Raw genomic sequence first — 6,494 nt, forward strand, 5'->3', positions numbered from 1 at the left:
TATGCTTTTAAATTGCAGTATTTAGCTTATTTACATTTAATGTAATTATTAACAAGTTTAATGTAATTAACTAGAATCCATGTATTTGATTTCTATTTGTCCCGTCTATTTTGTTTCTTTTACCTCTTTCTGACTTCTTTTGTATTAAGTATTTAGGACAACATTTTTTTCTCTAACTTGGCTTATTTGATATCTGTTTACTTTTTATTTTTTTAATTTTATTATTTTATTCTTAAGTTAGTTAACATACAGTGTAGTCTTGGCTTCAGGAGTAGGCTCATTTCTCTTCCTTTAACTTCATTACTTATTATTCTCCCTTGCTGTTTTCATTCTAGCTAGGGTAGATCTATTTCACTTTTTAAAATGATACACAGGTTGTCCCTTGCCTGGGAGGGATTTATCCATTTTCTATAGCTTGGAACCTTTCCCACCATCTATCATCATCTTACTTTACTAACTCTTTGGAACCTTTCCCACCATCTATCATCATCTTACTTTACTAACTCTGACTTATAGACTTTCAGATCTCCTCTGAACCATCCTTCCTTAAGAAAGTCTTGCTGATCTTTGAGACGAAGGTAGGTCACCTTGCTATGTATTCAAATAACACCTTCTTAGTTCACATTTATAATATTTATTAATGCCCATATCCTCTGTGAGATTGTAAGTACCATAAGATCATATCTATTTTATTTATGGTTACTAGCACCTACCATAGTGCTTCACACACTATGTAGGCACTCAGTAAATATTGGTTGATTGAATGAATGAAATGTACAATGGTGGCCATATTTTCTCAACTTTCATCTTCACCTTGAATATTTTGTAATTTCTTGAAAGTGGCATGTTGTTTTGAGCTATCATGATGGCTTACATGCTGTTTTCCTTTCCTGGAATACCCTATGCCTTCCATTATCTTGCTAACTTCCCAATGATGAGTTAAAACTGGGATCAATATGTAATAAAAATCAAAGCTAAAGAATAAGATGGAAAACTTACAGGCTTACATGCTATGTTAACAGTTGACAAAGATAGAAAATAAAATAAGGTACTTAATTCAAAAAAAGAAAGAAAAAAAACAATTGAAAAACAGACCTAAGAAACTTAGACCTAATAAAATGTAAGACAGGAAACCATCAAAATCCTAGAGGCAAAAACAGGCAACAACCTCCTTGACCTCGGCCGCAACAACTTCTTACTAGACATGTCTCTGGAGGCAAGGGAAACAAAAGCAAAAATGAACTATTGAGACCTCATCAAGATAAAAAGCTTCTGCACGGCGAAGGAAAAAGTCACAAAAACTAAAAGGCAACCGAGAGAATGGGAGAAGATATTTGCAAGTGACATATCAGATAAATAGTTGGTATGTAAAATCTATAAATAATTTATCAAACTCAACTCCAAAAAACAAATAATCAATCCAGTGAAGAAATGGGCAAAAGACATAAACAGTGTTCCAAAGAATACATTCCGATGGCTAACAGACACATGAAAAGATGTTCAACATCACTCAACATCAGTGAAAGACAAATCAAAACCACAATGAGATACAACTTCACACTTGTCAGAATGGCTAAAATTAACAACCCAGGAAACAGATGTTGGCGAGGATGCTGAGCAAAGGGAACACTTTTGCACTGCTGGTGGGAATGAAAACTGGTGCAGCCACTCTGCAGAACAGTATGGAGGTTCCTCAAAAAATTAAAAATAGAACTACCCTATGACCCAGCAATTAAACTACTAGGTATTTATCCAAAGGATACAAAACTACTGATTTGAAGGGGCATATGCACCCCGATGTTTATAGTAGCGCTATCAACAACAGCCAAATTATGGAAAGAGCCCAAATGTCCATCAACTGATGAGTGGGTAAAGATGTTAAATATACAAGGAAATATTACTCAGTCACCAAAAAGAATGAAATCTTGCCATTTGCAACAATGTAGATGGAACTAGAATGTATTATGCTAGGTGAAATAACAGAGAAAGACATATGATTTCACTCTCATGTGGCATTTAAGAAACACAACAGATAAACATAGGGGAAGGAAAGAAAAAATAAGATAAAAACAGAGAGGGAGGCAAATCATAAGAGATTCTTAAATACAGAGAACTGAGGATTGATGGAGGGAGGCAGGTGGGGCTAAATGGGTGATGGTATTAAGGAGGGTCACTTGTTGGGATGAGCACTGGGTGTTATACGTAAGTGATGAATCACTAAATCCTACTCCTGAAACCGTTATTACACTATATGTTAACTAATGTGGAATTAAATAAAATTAAAAAACAAACAGTATGCTTAATCTAAGCCTCATTCTTTTGAAAAAGACACATTATCACTATGCAGGAAAGGACTAAATGGTGAAAGAACTGAAAAACATGTCATAAGAAACAACCAGAAAAATTAAAGTTACCTTCAAATATGTGAAGTTATCCTGTATAAAAGCATTGGGTTTTTTTTCCTATACATCTATAAGTAGTAGAACAAGGGCTAATGAGTATAAACTTTAAGGAGACAGATTTCAATTTCACATAAGAAACATTTCCCAAACTGCTGGCCAAGGATTACCACTGCTACCAGCCTGGTCTAAGCCATCACTAAATCTTGTCTATTACATTGGCCTTCCCGCTTCCACATTACCCTACTACAGTCAATATTCCAAATATCAACCAAAGAGATCTTGTTAAATGTAAATCATTAATATAGCATGCCTATTCCAAAAACTTTCAATGGCTTCTTATAACACTCAAAACCAAATCCTAAGTCCTGATTTTGACCTACAGACCCTCTGGATGTAGTTTCTATGTGATTCTCTAGTTTCCTAATGCTCCCTACCTTTCTCAATTTGCTATAGGCACATTGGGCTTTTTGTTGTTCCACACTCTAAGATCATGCTTGCCTCAAAGTCTTTGCATCTGTTATTCCTTTTGCCTGGAACAACTACCCACTCCCTCATGTCCTTCAGGTCTCTCTCAAATGTCACATTCTCAGAGAGTCTTTCCCTAACCATCCTTTAAAAAATAGTTCAAACATACCCCCATGAGTCTCTATCTCCTTACCCTGCATTACTGTCCTTACAGCACTTCTCTTTACCTGGTGTTACTACTAGCTCTCTACCTAAACAAATGCAAGGCAGAGATTTTCTCTATTTTGTTTACTGATGCATCCCAGGGCCTAGAACCACGCCTGGAGCAGAGTAAGCACTCAATATTTGTTGAATGAACGCTAAATGAAGGCAATGATATCATACCAGAGAGTGTCAGATGTAGGTTGGGCATTCACCTGGTAGCAATATTTTAAAGAATTTAGACAAAATGACATTTAGGTCTCTTCCTAACTAAAGTGTAATGATTCCATATTGCTCTGTTTTTTTGAAAAATCACATGTAAATTTGGGAATGATACACTACATTTCTCTAGCTATCTCCCACAGGCTTGCAACCTGTGACCCGTGATAAGGTGTATACAGAGGAATAAATTGAAAAGTTTTCCCCGTTTTCCTCCTTGTCAACTAATTTGTGCTCTATACTTGATTTCCTACCGGTAAGTAACTTCCACCTTCTGCTCTCTAGTTCTGATACGGGCTGCAGAATGAATAATGTGACTTGAAGCCATTTAGGAAGAATCATTATTTTTGTGGAAAATTGGGAAAGTGTCCTGGGGACAAAACATAGTAACAGGTAGTCAAAAGCAGACAGACCACTTGGCTTTGTCACGGTTGGTTGTGCTACCTTAGACAAGTTAAGTTTTCTCTGCTTCCTTTTCATCATTTGTTAAATGAAGATTAAGTGATTAGTAAATATAAACATATTAATATGTGAAGCACATGGAATGGTACCTGGCATACAGTAAGCACTATGTAAGTGTTAGCTACTAATTCATTTTTAGCATTGTAAACAAAAGACCATATTCAGTTATGACTGATGAAAAATCCAAATTAACAAATTACATTGGAAATTATTTACAACAAATTATTTGACAGGTAATGACTAGTTGTTTTTTTTTTTTAAGTTTTACATATAACTTTTTATAGCTCACAATGTATTTTAAATTTGGTCTTCATGATAATTCTTCCAGGTAGACAAATGAAGAAAGGGTCTCAAGATTTGTGTGATTTGCTCCAATTTACACAGCCTGTCATAGGCTGAATCTGACTTATTATTCTTAATCTATGTCCCACAACATTAGCATACAAAAGGAGCAGGCAGTCTGAAGAACCAGGATAAGATTTCCAAAAATATATGCTATAATTTAACTTTCTATTTCCTGTTGAAGCTTCTTGTTGGTCTCTCTTCAAGTTAAGCCTCTCTTCCATGATCAGGTTAACATCCTGAACATTTGTTTCAATTATGAACAGATGTGGTAGGATGGTTCCTAGCAGAGATTAATAGCTGCTGAGCAAGCCTATGTCTTCCATTATCCACTGAAGGTGGTTGCAGAAAACTTCTCAAGTCATATACAGGCATCATCACAGGAGGGAAGATAACTAGATGCCTGAGTTGTCAAGAGATAAAATGTCAGTGCCCACTACCTTATAACTCTTCATGTCGGAGTCCAAAGAAAAAAGTTGTTTCACAAGAAACTACCTAATTTTGTATTGTTGTATCTTCAACATTAAGAGGCAATAAGTTGTAACAAAACAATCAGTGGACATCATAGTTTATACCCCTTAAATCAAATGTGTACACATGTGTGTGTGTTCCTCTGTCACTCATCATTTCAAAAATCTTAGTTTTTCTACATGCCTCACTATTCCTGTTACTGGTTTCTGCATTTGCTTTTCTGTAAAGGGATACAATGCATTTATGTAAAGTCTAAATAAGCTCTGCCAATTGTCATACTGCTTCTTACACCCTCAATAACGCATTAGATGAGCATTCCCATCTATCAATATTATACGAAGTGTGCATTGCTATTAGAGGCACATTAAAAAAATTAATTATAGCTAACAAAGGCACAGGTGAAAATAAGCATCTATTTAGATTTTAATAAAACCTAAAAATATAAACCTCATATCTCAAAAGAATACATATATTCATAAGGTTTATTTGGTAACATTTATCAGTATATATGACTTTTATTCAATTATGCATACCTTGTAAAACTATTCCTAAAGGCAAAGGTATTCCCTTTGGGTCACATTATACCCTTGATAATGTCTTTAAGATGTTCATTCCACACTGTCCTTTGGGTAGGAAATAAAGATTTTTAAACACTCTTTTAGAAAAATGTAAATAGTTTGAGATGTGAAAATAAATCTATACGGTGTATAGATTTTACAATAGTAAAAATTCTCTGTACCATCTACAATCCCTTTAAAATAGTCTCCCACTTAAAAAAAAGTGGGGGGTTAAAAAGAAGAGTATTGCAGCCTTTATACATTCTGATTTCCAGCTCTGAGAAGACTCGGATGGCAAAGGGACAAGTACTAAGGAAATCACCATGGATCAAAAATAACTTTCCCAGGGTGCCTGGGTGGCTCAGTAGGTTAAGCTCCAGACTTCAGCTCAGGTCATGATCTCACCATTCACGGGTTTGAGTCCTGTGTTTGGCTGTGTGCTGACAGCTCAGAGCCCAGAACCTACTTCAGATTCTGTCTCCCTCTCTCCCCCCGCCTTCTCGGCTCACACTCTCTCTCTCTCTCTCAAAAATAAATAAACGTTAAAAAATTTTTTAAAAAATAACTTCCCCAATATATTACATTAATAGATATTATAAATTTCCCTTTTTAAAGACTATGACCACCACCCCCAATTGAATAAGGGCTGTTGATAAAGACCTGACCATGAATTACAGTAATGTATTTAAATCATATCTTTTAAGAACAACAGGTATTTTCTACAGTGGTAGGGTGAGTGAAAAAGAGATAATCGGGACCAAGAGGTTACGATCAAGAGGGGGTGTTCTGGAAGAGGCAGCTTTGGACAGCTATAGATGCACGTGAGAGGAACACCAAAGACAAACTTCATCCATCTTGTAACTTTGTACTTGTGTAAGATACTCAACTAAAAGAGCATTCCCCATTCTCTCTACCTCCAACTCATCCTGGGGCTGCCATTGACTGATATGAAGCTTTACAAAGACCATAAATAGAAGGTATGAGGACCACATAAATGAAGACATTTGCCTCACTTAAAATGTGCATACATGAATATATGCAGTATATTGGCTAGGACACTTGGATAAGCTATCAATCCAATTTTCAAAGACCCCCAAGAACCACAAGGTAAGAATTTAATGTGCACTTTCTACCCCTCCAGCCCCAACTTCCACACCTGCTCTCCAAGCTTGCAATTTTTTAACATTAGAAGCTTTCAAATGATAAGACTACAGTTCAAGATTTTATAAAATGTGTAAGCATCATATTCTCCTGAGAAAGATATAAGCAAAGATCAGCAATCACATATTAATTATTAACAAATACTATTTATTCATTAAGAAATAGTACTAAAACAAAGAAGAATATTAGAGTTGCAGGCTTACATATCTTAAAT

The sequence above is a fragment of the Lynx rufus genome, unplaced genomic scaffold, assembly GCF_022079265.1.
Source record: "Lynx rufus isolate CCGP_SWC_20201006 ecotype Redwood Valley unplaced genomic scaffold, mLynRuf1.p SCAF_3, whole genome shotgun sequence".
Classification (NCBI taxonomy): domain Eukaryota; kingdom Metazoa; phylum Chordata; class Mammalia; order Carnivora; family Felidae; genus Lynx; species Lynx rufus.